Source organism: Eretmochelys imbricata, chromosome 7 (assembly GCF_965152235.1).
Source record: "Eretmochelys imbricata isolate rEreImb1 chromosome 7, rEreImb1.hap1, whole genome shotgun sequence".
NCBI lineage: Eukaryota > Metazoa > Chordata > Testudines > Cheloniidae > Eretmochelys > Eretmochelys imbricata.
In genome coordinates, this window is record NC_135578.1 from 102,636,973 (window position 1) to 102,654,633 (window position 17,661).

Here is a 17,661-nt window from a genome sequence, read left to right on the forward strand (position 1 = left end):
TAGGCTCAGATCAGGCAAGTTCTGCTTTTCTCAAACCAAGACCTTTCTTATTACAGGACAAAGGGTTTCCTCCCTCTCCCTACCTTTATGTTCATTGATCCCCTTCTAACTTTTAAGGTAGATAAATAACAAATATTTACAGAAGGAACTAAAAGAAGTTAGGTGAGTGCAGTCAGGAATAGATATCAGGAGTTCTCAATCCCCTCTGCTGACATCATATTTTAAAGTGCCTCAAAAGATGACAAATGCCTCACAAAACAAGTGTAGCTATAGGTCCTTGCTCCAGAAAGTGTAAGCATTTAAATTCAACATAATGTAACAAATCGGGTGTCAACCAGATAAAGAGAGAGAGTGGAGGGAGAGAAAAAGTGTGACAGGAAGAGGAAGCACAGGGGTGAATTCTTCAAATTACGCTGCATCTCTAAAATAATATTCAAGCCTAATTATATACACATAAATATGAAATATTTGCATCATATAGTATCAAAACTATTCATCGAATTAGATTGTTAGATTGACTGAAGACTCAATAGCTCATTTTTTGAATTTATCAAGCAGTGAAACGTCAATCATTTCAACACGTCAGTTTCCAAGGTACTAGTAAGAGTTTTCTCACACACATTATGTGTGTGTGTGTGTGTGTGTGTGTGTGTGTATAAAATATACAGAGAGAGAGAGAGAGAGATCCAAAAAACTATATTAAAAGAACCTTACGATTACAAAATCAAGCACTCAAAAGTTAGAAGATGCCAGTCTCAAGGTTTCATGTGGAACTTTAATACTGCCTCCTTGTGCATATACACTATGAATGAGGACCTTCATTTTAGGTTTTTATCAATTTTAGCCAAAAATTCCCCATGTTTTACAGAAGCTATGATGTGGGTTTTACCGATTTTCACCCTTATTTTGAAAGTGCTGGAACTTCCCGGACCCAGCTCTCCACTCTGGAAGGAGAGGCAGTTCTGTAACTGCCATCTCTCTTTACAGAGCGGGAAGCTGGTCAGGATTCTGTGGGGGGGGTCACGCTCAGTACAGTGGAACTTCCCAGACCCCACGTTGCGAAGCCTCTCTCTCTTCTTCCAGAGTAGAGAACCAGGTCAGGTCAGAAGTACTGTAATACGTCAAACACTGGCATATGTACTGTTGTCAATTCTGCACCCATCAAACGTCTAGAAAACATGACATGCAAGGCAAGACTGAAAAAATTGCGTCCGTTTAATCTGGAGAAGAGAAGACTGAGTGGGGACATGGTAACAGTCTTCAAGTAAGTAAAAGGTTGCTATAAAGAGGAGGGTGATATATTGTTTTCCTTATCCACTGAGGACAGACAAGTAGTAATGGGCTTTAATTGCAGCAAGGAAGATTTAGGTTATACATTAGAAAAAACTTCCTAACTGTAAGGGTAGTTAAGCACTGGAACAACATACTTAGGATGATTGAGAAATCCCTGTCATTGGAGGTTTTAATAACAGTTTAGACAAACATCTGTCAGGCATGGTCTCAATCAGTGGCTCTCAAACTGTAGGTCAGACCCCAAAGTGGGTCATGACCCCGTTTTAACGGGGTTGCCAGGTCTGATGTTAAACTTGCTGGGGCCCAGGGCCAAAGGGGGCCCCAAGCCCGAACCAGAGGTCTTCAGCCCTGGGTGGCAGGGCTCAGGCTTTGTCTTCAGCGGCGGGGCTCAGGTTATAGGCCCCCTGCCAGGGGTTGAAGCCCTTGGGCTTTGGCTCCACATCCCCCACCTTCCCCCGCCCAGCCTGGGGCAGCAGGGCTAGGACGGGCTCAGGCTTTGGTCCTCCATCCTAGGGTCATGTAGTAATTTTTGTTGTCAGAAGGGGGTCGTGGTGCAATGAAGTTTGAGAACCACTGGTCTGGATAATACTTGATCCTGTCTCAGTGAAGGGGACTGGACAAGATGACCTATCGAGGTCCTCTCCAGTCTTAGATTTCAATGAATCTATGATTACCAGTTTTACAGGTAACTTTCCACGCTATCAGCATTCAAAAACAATAAAAGTGAATTACTTTTCATGCTAAAATGGGTTGAAAATGAAAAACTATCATCTACATTTCAGATTATCAGTCTTTTAAGAGTTAAAAAATAGGATGATTGATATTAACACTGATATTTACCCAGAAAATTGTAACATTAATTTTTGCAGCAATTTTCACCCATTTTTAAAATTTCTGTAATAAACACAGATAAATTCCCAGAAAATTAAAAACAAAATAAAAACCAAAAACTAAGGGTCTTAACCATGACACAGTCTTTAATTACATGATCACATTTTTTCCTCAGGGCCCATGTTTCATTCGGTGCACAGGATGGACAGTGCTCTGGGAATGAATAAGGACAGTACAGAGAATAAGGCTGTGTTCTGTAGGACCACTGCCGCATTTATTGAAAATGTTGGAAGGTGTGTGTTGAATAAACCTGTGGTGAATAAACCAAAGAACTACAGGAAGAGAAAGAATGAGCTCATAGTTAAGGCAGCTGAATGCCACTCTGGAGAACTGGACTCAATTCCTGCTTCTGCTAGAATTCCGACATGATGCGTGGCAAGTCACTTAAACCAAAACTTCACAGGTGGCCACTGTGTCTTCCTCATTTTCTGGGTACCCAATTTGAGACATCTGGGGGTTCAATTTGCAGAAGCACTCATCGCTCCTACTGACATCAATGGGACCTCTGCTCTGAACATATAAAGTGCAATAAAATGTTAGGTACTCTGAAAAATGAGGCCCATGGCTTATCAAATTGAGCACCTAAAATTACTTGGCACTTGATAATTTAGACATTGATCTCTGTGCCTCAGTGCTCCATCTGTAAAATGTGGATAATACCACCAGATCTCACAATGTTGTAAAGATAAATCCATTAAGAATTAAGATACTACAATGAGAGCACTAGCCAATGAGGAAATTAATTCTGTATTAAGTGAAAGGTTTGGTATGGTGTGGAGCAAATAATGCAAAGGGCCACACACAATGAATGATGAGAATAAGAAGAAATGAACACCAATGAGCAACATCCATCCTGTGCACTGAATGAGGCAGGGTTCTTTGGGGGGAAAAAAGTATATGATAATACACGCATATGCACAAATGGGCTGAATTAAGATTGCACAGACAACCTTAATTGTGGCACTACCTAACCAAATGCTTGAATTTACAACCTAAATTTTCTTTAAGATAGGTTTGTGTATAGGGTTGGGTGTGTGTGTGTGTATTTATAATGAGTGTATATGTGTGTATATATATACACATATTTGTAATGTGCACACACACAAATGCAATTTTAAAGTTAAAATTCAAAATGCTTTCTTAGGGGCATACCTATAAATATTTGAATGGTGTAAAAACCAAGAAGGAAAAACAATTATTTATTATGTACATGAGGGTGTAACTAAGACTAAGTAGATATTAATAATAGACAATCCAAGTTATTAGTGAGATGTGGAATAATGCCTCCACAGAGATGATAAAAGCCTTGTTGATTGGGAGACTGAAAATCAATTGGATAAAATACTAGAAAATGCATTGTAGAGTTATGACCTGAATTGACAGGGTGATGGACTTGGATGACTTAATAGGCTTTTTTCTGTATCTAACTTCTATGATTATGTGCTTATAACATGTGCTTTCCTATTATAGTATTGTTTCTGGAATAATTTGGCCAAGATCTCTTGGTTTTTGCCTCACCCCAGTTATTGAAAATGTGACAATCGTAATGTGAAAGTATAGTAATTTATTAATTTTGTAAAACTCCAATAATTATTGATACACAGTTATTTTTAAATCTATCTTAGTAAGTCAACTGTGATAATCCCTGATCATTTTGGCTGCTTTTCTTCAATCTCCCACCATTTTGCCAGTATATTTCTACCGATGTAGCGACCAGGAAGGAACATAATATTCCAGATGCAGATGTAACACAGCCATTCAGAAAAGGAGAATTATCTCCCTTTGTCTTGGGTCTTCTTTTTTCATATAAATAGTATCTGCATTACTGAATAACTTTAGCCCCTTAAAAAAATTTCAGAAAGGCAAAAAAGAATCAGAGCCCTACATCAGGGCATCATTCTGAGAAACGATGAGCACCTGCAGCTCCCATTTAAGTCAACAGCAGTTGCAGGCTCTCAAAATCAAATCAGAATAGACCATAAATCACTAGACAGAGAAGTCCTCATATTTATTTATGATCACAACTCCTTCCAACACCAAGTGTCATGATGTCACAGATAAATTACACTACTCATACTCAAGCCTAATCTTTAAACAAAAAAAGGGAAAAATATTTGGTTTCTTATCTAATATCAATCGAATATTGTAATTGTCTTTGTAGCTAGAAATATGACTACTGATGATAATTAATATGTACTATTTTAGGGTAAAGTTCAGGGTACATTATTCAGTATAATTATTTTAATTAAATCCATTAGCATATCTTTATATAAGATTAGAAGAGCTATCAGTGATACAAAATAAGCTTTTTCTTGAATAATGTATGAAGCAATTATTAATTTACATATTTCTTAAGAAAACGCATATTAAACTGATTTCAGTTAGATGGATGAACCAGAAATACACACCACTGAGAAAAACAACTTCAAAAAGGAGATGTTCCCTTCTCCAAATAGTTAAGAGCCATCTACTAAGGTTATTAGTTTTGTGGTCTTGGCAACAGAACTGAACATGACAAGATAGATCCAGTGTAGGAATGCCTTTTAGTCTTCTTCCACCTCCACTCAAGAAACACTGGCATTGGTGTCTAATGGCACATCTGGCATCCAAATCCGGATCACTATATCAAGGACAAAAAAATTCCTGAGGCCTAGATTGTGAAAAAGGCCACCATCTGGCTAGTAATGGTCTGATCCACATCCCCATCATACAATAAAAAGACACCTACTGAAGAAATGGGTTTTAGGTCAGACCGCAAGTGAATAGCTTTGTGGGATGGAATCCTAAAAGTAAAGAAATAAGCAATGATGTATGAGTTTGGCAATGTTTTTATATTTTAATAACCAACGGTTCTACATATTGGAAAGGACATTTGCATATTTCTGATACGCTGTAATATAAATGGGACAAGATAGAAACAATGGGAGATTTTTTTTCCAAAGTAATGAAGAGTTTAGGGGGCCATGCATGTGGTAGGCCATTTCTTCCTGATGCCTCAGTGATTTCAAGGGGACTTGTGGTTATCTACATCATCTTCCAGGTCATGAGAGGGTTCCAGCATCTTCTTCTGGGGTGTGGCAAAAGCGGTCCTATCCTTAAAAAATCTTCCCACACAGGAGTGGGGCAGGAACACTCTGCCCATGCCACAGAGCAACAGGACTGTAAGGAGTGCCCACTCCTGAGAGCACTCACTTTTTCCTGCTAGCAGACTTTCTCCCAAGCCAGATACAGAGACGCCTCATAATTCCCAGTGTGGGAACCATATGGAATACCAGGGGTTCCTGACAACTGCTTGCTAAGGATTCAAAATTTTCTCTTCCTTGAGGGGCAATTAGCAAGGAACTCTGGGCTGAGGTTTTCTGAGAGTAACAGAACATGAACCCCACCCTGTTTTCCAACAGTCACAAAACGTATGCTGCTTTAAAGATTAGATTCAAAACCCTCCTTTCCCTTTAAGTTTTGACTGAAGAAGTGATTCAGAGTCTCAGAGGGGACAGTAGGATAGAAAGACTTCAGATTAGGAGGTCTCTAAAACAATCCTATTTGATCCCTGGACTTCACCATCTCACAGAAAAAAGTCTCCCACGAGCTATGAAATGGGGAAAGTATTTTGTTACAGTGGGAAAAAAATCATTCCAGATAAAAGAGCAGGCATATCAACTCTGATATACAGGTAAAGGCATCTACCTTCACTTTTCATAGCAGGTTGTCTAATGTGCTAATGAAGAAAATGAGAACAGTATCGCACTCAAAAGCTCCATCCACAGGACAATCCCCAGGCTGCTCTGTTGCATCTCAATCCACTGGACCCATGTGCTTGAAGCTTCCCTTGATCTGAGCAGGCTCCAGCACTGTCTCTTTCCTTGGCTTCTCCAGAACATTTCCAGGACACAGGCTGTCAGTTTGTTATCCCTTCACAGAAATGGGACCAGGTGACCCAGATGCCAAGGCCCCAGAACTTGTGCTGACCCCTCATACTCTCCAGAAACTTAAGTAAACCCTCCCCAAAACTCCAACTGTGTGGGCACTCCAGGTTTCCAGTTTAACTCTTCTGGGGCATGTGATACTGAAAGCAGACAGACAGACTCTGCACAGAATTCTAAAAGAAATTACTCATTACTTAGTAGACTGCACAAGAAATACACAGATCTGTACAAAATAAAATAATATACACTTTTATTTGTTTCCCTGCCTCAGTTTCCTCACCACTCTGGAGAATTCTCTGGGGTGGCTAGGATCCTTCTCCTGCAGCTCATGGCTTCTTCCCTTAATCATGGAGTTTCTCTCCCTCTCTAGGTCAGCTAGCTTCCTTGTTCCTCAGCTGATCCTGCACTTAAACAGGACACCCCGCCACCACTATGAAAGTACACCAGCTTCTTCTTTTCTTCTCTAGCACAAAGCATCCTGTGTGTCTCTTCAAGGTATATGTCCCACCAGAAATACCTGGTTTCTTTGTTCTGCAGCTAGGCATTTTCCACTCGCTAAAACTGAGCACCCTCCAGGGAAGTTGGAGAAAACTGGCTGCCCTGGCTTTGATCAACCAGTTGTCCCCAAGGTTTTTAAACTCAATAGGTAACCATTAAGGCTAACAATTGACCATTATCCCTGGTCCAGTAAATATGTGACACAGCTGCTGTGACCAAATGGAAGATTCATAGATCCATAGAATATCAGGATTGGAAGGGACCTCAGAAGGTCATCTAGTCCAACCCCCTGCTCAAAGCAGGACCAATCCCCAATTTTTGCCCCAGATCCCTAAATGGCCCCCTCAAGGATTGAACTCACAACCCTGGGTTTAGCAGGCCAATGCTCAAACCACTGAGCTATCCCACCCCCCACATACAGAGTCATTCTATGATTCCACAATTTCATATCAACCAGAATTTATAAGATGATGTACATAGATTCCTCAAATCACCACAGAAAATATGGTCATGTCTGAACATATCTAACTCAATTACAAGGTTAGTGTGTTAAATATTTTTTGCATACGCCTGGAGTTACATAACATGTCACACTAATTTTTCGCTAGGGAAAGGAAAATAATTCAGTCTCAATATCCCTTTGGGCCTAATACGTCTTGTTTATGGCTAGCTAGAGGTTTCTTATCTTGTGGTCCACCAATTAGTCAAACCAGAATGGCTCCAAAGTAAGTTCCTTTTTGGCTCATACATTTATCTATCATGGAACTTCTAGGCTCTCAGGCAGAGGTTGGCTAGCGATCAAGTAATCTACATAATATAAAAATCTTCCCTTTAACAAAAAGAGAAGGTCTTTTCAGTGGAGGAAGGAAGGGGGAGACACGTACACGGCATCAGAATACTTCACTGTTTTAAATAGTGATATTTCCACTAAAACAAATAAATTAAGCAACTAGTGACAGAGATATAGAAAAAAATATATAGAAAATCCCCTTCATAGAAAACTGGGAGAACTGAAAGTTCAGGCAGGGACCAGCAATACTGGCCTGACCTCATACTGGCTGACTCAAGATCATCCTTGTAACATTGTATCAAAGCAGTAATCTTAAAAAGAGTATATAATGAGCATCAACTTGCTGCCTGGCACATTTTGATAGCTGTCACTGCCCTGAAGCAAGCTACTATCAGTGTTCCAGCTTTAATTAAATAGACTTTAATTTGTTCCATGGAAAACCAATGAGAAATGCACAAGGACAACCATTTCAATGACTATTAAACACAGGCACTGAGTTATTGTCTTAACATCAGGAGAAGCAAAAAAGATTTAATGATTTTTCTCCTGGTGTTCTATCCATTACTGACAAAAAATCAAAGACCATGTGGAAACACAATTTGGAAATTAAATAACTAAAGGACAATTAGACTGATTTCAGATCAAATAATTTTAAAATTCCAAAGCCATCTTTTACTGCCTCTTTTTGAAGAACTAGAAGACTCCATTCTTTATATAAACCTAACACGAATAGATCAATCACCAGTGTTTATTTCTCATAAATTCTACAAATTTATGAGAAATAAACAAAGCAAAGAGGGAGAGTCATTTTGGTGTATACACTACATGCACAGAAAAGCCTGAAGAGAGAGAACACTATTCTCAATTCCCAGGCTGCCATTACGAAGCTTGTGACAGAGAGCTGTGGCAGATAGTTTATCTTAAAAATATATGGAGCATTTATCACTGTAGTGTTTAGACATTAAAATGATATTAAGAATTGCATAAGGATAGCCCAGACTAGAGTCTGCTACTGCCAACCCTACATTCAACCACTAAAAAGGGTGTGTTTTCATCCCCACTTCTTCCTCCCATCTCTTCTCTGTACTGAATTTCCCAACTGCCCTCTCATGTAGTGCATAGAAAGGTTCATTTTGCCTTCATCTCCAGTCTTCCCAGTTGCTATCTGGGGTCCACCTAAGTCCAAAGAGCCTTACAAATAAGCAGCAGTTGGTTCATCACAGACTCAGGGAAGTCTAAGCCAGGCTGGAGAAGAAGAAAAAAAAAAATCAGAACATAGGATTGAAAGGGACCACCTGGTTCATCAAATCCAGTCTCCTATCATCACAAGAAATCCCATCATATAATTCCATTCATAAATTTATCAAACTCCATCTTAAAACTAGTTAGATTGCTTGCCTGTACTGCTCCTAGTGGGAAGCTGTTCCAGAACCTCACTCCACAGATGTTTAGAAATCTTCTTTTAATTTCCAGCCCAAATTTAATCATGGCTAGTTTATACCCATCTGTTCTTGAGCCAACATTTTTGTTTAAAAAGCGTTTCTCCCTCTCTGATGTGTCTCGCGAGAGCAATCCTACCAACTCACAGCTTTTGTTTTGGTAGGCTAAACAAGCCAAACTTCCTTAGCTTCCTCAGGTAAGATAATCTCCTTTCCCCATCACCCTAGTAGTCCTCCTTTGCACCTGTTCCAGTTTGAATTGGAAAACTGTGTCTCATATTTCCACAGTAGTACGTGGGAACTGTTGATGGGGCTCCAAATGTTATTCCACACAGGGCTACCCAAAACCTAGAACTGGCTGACCACTCCATAGTGCAACATTTTCACTGTGATTTCTGTCAAATTCATTCCATATGATGCTTTCAAATTACCTGGGGAAAAAATAAACTCACTTCTCAGCCCTGTAATCTGAAAGTTCAAAAGGTAAGCACTTCCCAGCATGACTAAACTGTAAAATGATTTTGAAAATAAGTTTTTATTGACAACTGACATTTAGAACCAATTTCAAGTATATGTAAGAATGTATTCATGTGAGAAATATTTATCATCTGAAATTTCAGACTGCTGAGCTGAGTCAGGGTTGGCAGAGTTCCTCCCTCCGTTGGGCCAATTTATGATCAATTACTTCAACTTTGCGCCCCCAGTAGCAATGCACGGCTGCAAATGAGCGTAGAAATGTTCTTAACAGTAGAAAACCAGCAGAAATCAAGAGGGAGCAGTATTGACAAAAAGGACAATTAATTTGAAAAGATATGAACTTTAGTGCAAAGAGAAAGTCAAACAGCATGCACAAGAAACTAATCTTAGAATAAAATCAATTCATGTACTCTTCTGAAATGCAAATGCACAATTTTGTTTTACACTGAACTACACAATGATATACATTCATGACTCTTAAAATATTATGACTGATACAAAGATGGAACAAACAATAAAAAATATTTATCACTAGTTAAATAGAAAGGGGTTCTCAAAACAATTCTCAATTTCAGCACTGAACTAGAGTTGGGTAAATACTTCAAAACATTTGTACTAATAAAAAAATAAATTTGTTCAAATAAAATATTAAATCTGCTTTCATTGTGTGCATGTCATTTTGGTGTTTTCTTTCCATAAATAATCTGATGAACGAATTTACTGGCAGGAATGATATGGTTAGGCAACATAGCCATAGAAAAAGTGAATCTAAATTAGTTTAAAAAAAAAATCCCATTTAAGGTACTCTATCTAAATACTAACTTTTATAAAAGCTAAGCTGTGAACCTAACTTTTACTCTGTTAAAAAGGTGCAGCTGAAAATAGATCCCAACAATACCAGAAACATCATTACAATCTAAATTATTCCCAGATGCTGAAATAAAGAGTGCATATTAATTTCATAAAATGACAAATAGTCTTCAGATACTGATACAACATCAGGAACAACTCCAAACAATTAAGTAGTTTATTAAATTCTTAAAATTAACATTTTAAATTAGAATTACTAACACACTTGTACAGCACGGAGCCAAAGTTCAGATCCCTGTTCTCATACTCACAGAAACTACAGGTTTTAATTAGTCTAAAGAAAAGACCTATTTCCATATAAAAAAAACCTAAACACATACGAAAAAGAGCACTAGGAAGCACAAAAACAAAATGCTTCAATTCCAGAATTTTTAACACTGAATAGGATTTTACCAGGTTTCAGAGTAGCAGCCATGTGAGTCTGTATCCGCAAAAATAAAAGGAGTACTTGTGGCACCTTAGAAACTAACAATCATTAAGTGATCTCATTAGGAAGTAAGCACTAGCATACAGAATTAGAATACCCATCTCTGGTATATCTGTACTATTACTGTATATCTATTTGATTTGGATAATTTCAAACAACTACATTGTCATAAACGATTATTTTATACCACACAAGAAATGGATGAGTACTTCACAGAAAATAAATAAAGTACTTACCTTAAATTGCTTGCAAGCTAAATTTTAGATATAACACAACAAATGAGGGAGACAAAGTAGTAGAGAGGGAATGGGGTAGGAAAGGAGAAGAATAACAGACATGTGCTTATGTGGTTATTCAGTTTAAAGCATTTGCACATCTTGGTAGCTCGCAAAGCGTATCACAGATGTGATATTTTTAAGGGGATGTGATTAAGTGACTGATCCATGGTCAGTAAAAACCTTAGTGGGCTTTTCATCAGACTGTACACAAAGATGAAGAAGAGGAATTACTTCTTCTTAATGAAAAAACTGATGGCATGACCCTGTTGAAACACTTGTAAACTATGGCAAAGGGTAATTAACTATGCCAGGAAATAAAGACAAGTAAAGGAAAATAATATGGTTCAAAAAAAGTCCAATGTTTGCTTTAAATAGTTTAAAGTAACCAGTAATTGGTAGTCACAGTTCTTAGTACATGCAATATGCAGGCTGAATTTCTTATATTGTATAGTTGCACCAGGAAATTGCAGGTTATTTCTACAATCATCACGAACATCTCTGCATGTCATCCTTTGAGGCCTTTTAAGGCATTTAAAAATAAAATAATTTGAATAATCATTAAATCATTTCTCCAAACATTTTAAAAATTTACAAGATTTTTTATAATGCCAAACAATTATTTCAGTAGTAGCCTACCTGAAACTATTAGTGGCAAAGACAAAACTAGTCTTAATTTTTAAATTTCCATGATGAAAGTAAGCACTAGCCTCTTAATTTTTAAGTTTCCTATTTCAGCCCCTTCCCCATTAGAAAATTGTGTTTATCATGAAAATTGCCATATTTGATGGTTAGGAACCATTTAGAAGTACTGGGAAGACTTTTGCCAATAACCTAGTGTGACAGAATATACTCCTGTATTCACACTCTACTGTAATAACCTTTGTGCAATGTATGCTTTATAAGGTATCGTTTGAAAACGAAGTTTGCTGCTCAGTATTGTCCTGATAAAATATGTGTGGCAACACTATATCTGAAGGGGAATCTTATAATACAAACCCCACAGCCCTGACCAAGCAGAAGTTGGCAATCAGGTCTGTCCTAAACAATGGAACCTGTGCTTGTCTTAATTTGCATTTAAGCAGTAAACAGAGGCTTCAAGCAGGAAGGAAAACAAAGGAAGCTCACACAGGTGGGAAAAATCCTTCCACACAGACTCTTTGTCTCCTAGTTTCCAGCTGGAAATGGTTTTTCAAGAGGGGGACTGAAACTAAAAGAAAAAAAAAAGGAGCAGACCCCCCCCCCCCTCAGCATTGCATCTAAGATGACAAAGGAAAAGAGCCAGTGGACTCTCAGGATGAAGGGTGGTCCTGACCTGAAGAGTCTGGTCAGTAAACTTGCTGGAAGTATGTGGTGAGAAATTTTGTTTGAATCTAATATAGCTCGTTAAGTTAGACACTATTAAGCATTTTATCTTTATTTTTCTTGTAGGCATTTCTGACTTTTACGCCTCGTTACCTGTATTCACTTAAAATCTCTCTCTTTGTAGTTAATAAATGTGTTTAACTGTTTTACCTAATCCAGTGTGTTTAAGATGAAGTGGCAGGGTAACTCTATTTAATATAATAAACTGGCATCTTATTCTCTTAGAGGAACAATGGACTTAATATATTTGTACTGTCCAGGAGAGAGCTGGGCAGTACAGGGCATACATTTCTGGGGTAAGATCCGGGACTGGTGGCAAATACACCCTGCTGTATAACGAAGGCTTGTGACAGTCCTGGTGTAACTGGCAGGCTGCAGTTACACACAGACACTCAGGGTGGCTTATGTGCTGGAAGGCTGTTTGTGAGCAGTGGCTGCAGGGCAGGGGTGACAAAGCCCCCGCACTAGTTGGGTTGGGTTGTGCACTGGTATGACACACCTAGTCATTACTGGTTGGCCTATATCTTGCATATGTCACTTCAAAAGACAGGCCCTGAGGAGGAATTTGACTTGTTACGACTCCTCTAAATACAGTGTAATTAAACCTCCTTGAAAACTCAGACATAAAATATGTTTGAAGAAAACTGGATGCAATTAAGCAAACTTATAATTTTTGGTGTTTGTCCTTCCATGGGGACATCTGACTTATTTTGCCCACATGAAAAAGAATTCTCATCATATATGTATATATTGAAATATATATTTATTTCAGTACTACAGTCTTAACTCATACCCCACAGTAAGTACTACCTCTTTCATCAGTAACGTTTGATAAGAAGAGTTGGCCTCACTTTAAGGCACTGAATACACACAACTGCCATCAATGTAACTGAAAATCAGGCCTACTATGTTGATGGGTTTTTTTGAGAGCAGCGTGATATTTACAAGAAGATTGATTTTAACTATTAAGTTCTATAGGTGCTCGGCTTTTGTTTAAAGGACATGCAATTGTCATTTAGCAACCTAAAATAAGATGCAGAATGGTCCAGTGATTATGGGACTAGCCTAGATCTTGGGAGACCAAGGCTGTGTGACTTTGGGCAAGTCGCATAGCTCTCTGCACCTCAGCTCCCCACCTGTTAAAAATGGAGATAAATAGGACTTCCCTACCCCACAGAAGTGTTGAGAGGATAAGTACACACAGACTGTCAGGGGCTCAGATACAAGGGTGATGGGGATCAGATTAGTATCTTGGATGGATGTTTCACTTTGAGCTGGTGCTACCTTTAGCATGCCATTCTCTGGTGTTGTTTCCCCTAGCATTCCTGTAGCAGTACACCCTTCCCTGGTGCTGCCTCTCCTTCTATGTACTGTCTTAAAAGAGATTTTTATAGGTTCCAGAATCCTCTCACCGACAGCATATTTTCCTAAAGCTCACTACTATCCCAGGCTCCTCTCTTCCCTCTATCATTGGGTGATGCCACCTGCACCACGGCATAGTTCTAAACCTGATTTAGATGAATACTTTCTATATCTTCCTTCCTTGTACATTCGACCCCTGAAAGACCTTGAGTTTTTCCTTTTTCCTTGTGACAGTTTACTTTGTCACAACCAGCATTAATCCTTTGTATATATTCTATCACCAGTCCCCAAAGAAATCTAGACCACCTTGGTAAATGACCTTTTCAACACACTAGATCACCAAATGTAACAAGGTGTGGAAGAAAAAACCTTAACAATGTAGTAGAACTGAAGCATGTTTTATATTTGTATAGTTGCAATAATCATCTTTTTTTCTTAAAAATAATATAATGAAATGTTGCTCTACTCAGCGGATTTATCATGAATTTATGTTTCCAGATTTGGGGAATGTACGACACACAGAGGACAATCCACTATGAAAATGTTATGCTGAAACCCCAGAATTTAACAAACTAATATTCTGTCACGTTAGCATAAAGCTACATTAAAGGACACATACACATTAGAGCATTATGTTGCATCATGGCACTCTTCTGCCTCTCGATATTAGACTAATATTAAACTGCAAAGCCAATGTCTATAATGCACAAGCATTTCTTTACCATATTAGAGCAAATAGAAAATGAGATGGAATAGCCCCGCTAAGTGGTTTAAAACCACTTCTGACAGCTTTTAAATAATGTAGTACATGAAAGATGGGGGACTTTATTTATTGATTTTATTTTTGCTCATAATGTAGGCCTCTTGTGAAGACTGAGCCATCCTTTCGGAAACACAAAAATGGAACTTAAGAATAAAAGAGTCAAAAAAGAGTCAGTAGCAAACCACTGTAAAAACCAAACGATAGTTCTATGTAAACAAAAACAAAATCTTACAACAGAAGAAAATCCCAATTTCCAATCCATTCTTGGATTTATACCAACAAGGAACAGCAGAAGCAAAAAACCCAAATACCTGTCAAAGCAGCTGTTTTTAAAAAGTGATTTTATACTACTAGTTCAACTACAGTATTCTGCTTAGTGTTTTGAATAAACAGTATTTGATGAAACAACAAACTAAGTGTATTTTGCATAAATACAAGAGAAAAAACACAATTAAATCTGTACAGATTAACAGAAACTAGTTTGGTATCCTATAGAACAAAACATCTAATTTAATATGTGTCTGTTTTTCTAAATCATTCATTTGAAATTGCATCCCTAGTCGTGTAGTCAAGAAATTGAGTATATTGTTACTGAACATCCAGCATGTACAATTAGGAAAGCTATTTATATGATGAAGTAGTAAAGCTGCTTTTACTAGATTTATTCATAATGTGATTTCAAGGTTACTTCTATCTCCCATGTATTCAACAGAAAATACAATACAGCTACATGAGTATTACCTTGGGCTGTGATCCTGTCAAACCCGCAAGCTTAGCAAGATCAGCCCTAGTCAGCATTTGTACAGACTACCACCAAGGATACAAACATGCTGCAGTGGCTCAAAATTACAGCATTCAGATTTTGTTTCCCGCCTTAAAACTAAAGAACATGTTTCTTGTGGGATGAACCATAGTTTTTAATTTACCGTAGTATTAAAGGAAGCTAACTTGAAAGTGCAAAAGGAAACCTAACATTCCCTGTCACAGATCCACAAAAAATATATGGAGAAAAATTAATTTTTTCCAGGCAATGGATTGCAAAACAAGCTTTGATATGTATTAACAAAGTGACTGCATCTAAATATAATTTGTATTATACTAACTCAGGAAATCAAGGTTACATCACTTAAAATTATTTGGTGCCTAGGAGAAAGCATTTTCACTCATTTCTTATTAGTTATATTTAGTTAAGTCAAACCAAAGTTTTCAAATATATCCTATTAAGTCAATAGTTGTACAAACTCAACTAATCAATCTTGATCAGAATTACCTGTTTTTAAATCATATGCATTAATTGTTAAAAATCAAAATTTAAAAATATATGCAGCTTGAAAAATCGCTTTTTGTAAAATTAACTCCAAAGAGCTCCAGAAAGGTAACCAAAACAACTCCAAAAATCCACGCATGTCCTCTCATGATAAATATCTTTCTCAAGTATAATTTTTGTACCAACAAATACAAAAGTTAATTTTAAATATTCTGGGCCAGATCCTTGATCCTAGAGAGGTATAAATTGGCAAGCCTGGAACAAGGCAGCTCAGGATAACCCCAGAACAGGCAAGTTAAGAGATGGCGCAAAGCTTTATGCCAACCATTCCCCCTCAGCAAAGTGTGTATGTCAGGGGCCAGCTGGGTTTGGGAAAGCACTGAAAGCTGATGCGAAATGTGCTTTGCTGATCCCTGGCTAACAGAATGATTCTCAGAGAAATTTCTACTGGATGCTAGTTCAACCGCTTGCCAACCGCAGGATTGGGGAAGGAGTAAAGATTGCTTAAACTTAAAGCATCCCTCAAGTATGCACAGCGTGAGGTTGGCACATCTGAGGACTATCTATTTGAGAAGTTACACTCAGGAATCATTTTTATTTTCTAAATCTTTAAACAATCCAGGTAAATTGTTCTAAAGCACCTAAGTGACTTAGTAGCCTACATCTCACTAACTTTCAATGAGATGCAGGCTCCTAAATGGCAAATTCTCTTTTCAACGTGGGACCTGGCCACTTTTCAAAATTTTACAGCAACCTCTGAGACTAGAATGCTACAGTGACCACCACATGGGTGGATACACCTGTGCCCAATGACTCCAAACAGGGCTCAGTGCAGGGGTTTTCCTGCTTGAAGCTCATTACAGGATTGGCACCTGAGGAAGGAGATCACGTCCATTCCAAAAAAACCTGTTAATCTGTCCTGCAACTTACTAATTTTCAGTAGCATAGTTTCCTCATTCTCAGATAAGATGATCAGGGATATAATTATGCTCTGAGTTGCACCAGTGTAAACCATGCTGCCAATGCAGAACAACATTGCCATAAATACCTAATACATATTCCTGCCCTTCACTGGACAGTGCAAGGATGAACTGAAAGTTAGTTGTATCCTACAGTTTTGAGGAAAGATACCACAGGAAATTAAATGCTGATTAGGTCCGGAAAGCTGGTTCTGAGAGACAACTGGTGCTCCAGCACTTGTTGGGAGAGGGCAAAAGGGTGGTAAAAAGAGTCTGGATTGGTCAAATGAATTGGAAGTCTCTGCCCCACTCCTTTTGTTAAGAATATTTTAGTTGGTGACATTTTTGGCCTGGTTCCATTCTTTTTGTGGATGCGCTGTGTTGAGGAGTTGTACCCCTGATTATAACATTTGAAATACAATAAAAATACTAGTTTACCAGTTGAAAACACTGATAAGATCACCAAATAAAATAATTAAATGTTGATTACAAACATAGCTACATAAAAATATGTAGTATTTTACATGGAGAGGAAAACTAGAGACTTTTATAATGACAGAAAAAGACTTTCCTGAACTAATCAGAAAAATAAATTAACCACACATACAAACACAGAAAGAAAAACAAAAAAAGGGATAACTGAGGCACCTGACTCTAAGGGGCCATTCAAACAAATATGGAATGCTGTGTGGCAGAGATGTCTCGGCCATTCCCAACTACCACGGAATCTTCCTGTTGGCGACCCATCACTCATATGTGTAAGAGGAAAGGAGCAGCAACAAAATCACCTGTAGCAAATTCACTGGACTGTCCTCTGTTGAGCATCACTGTTCCCCATAATAAAAAAAGTTATTTTATTAAGTACTCTTTTAGAGATCAGGAGGAGACCTACATGAGGAGCACATGATCCCACATCTGCCTACTGGGGAGTTCTTACACTTTCTCCTGGGGCATATGTGCTGCACTAGTAGAAGATGGGGCTTGCATACCTACATCAGGTATATTTAAGTATACAGCCAGACACACCTTTTACTAGAATGCATTAAGTATTAACTATGT

The 17,661-nt window shown here is 38.1% G+C and overlaps 1 protein-coding gene across 1 annotated transcript in view; it reads right to left on the reverse strand.

Moving 5' to 3' along the window:
• Nucleotides 1–17,661, reverse strand: part of DOCK1 (dedicator of cytokinesis 1) — a 549,703-nt gene that overhangs the window by 416,310 nt on the left and 115,732 nt on the right. The gene's annotated exons all lie outside the window — the stretch shown is intronic.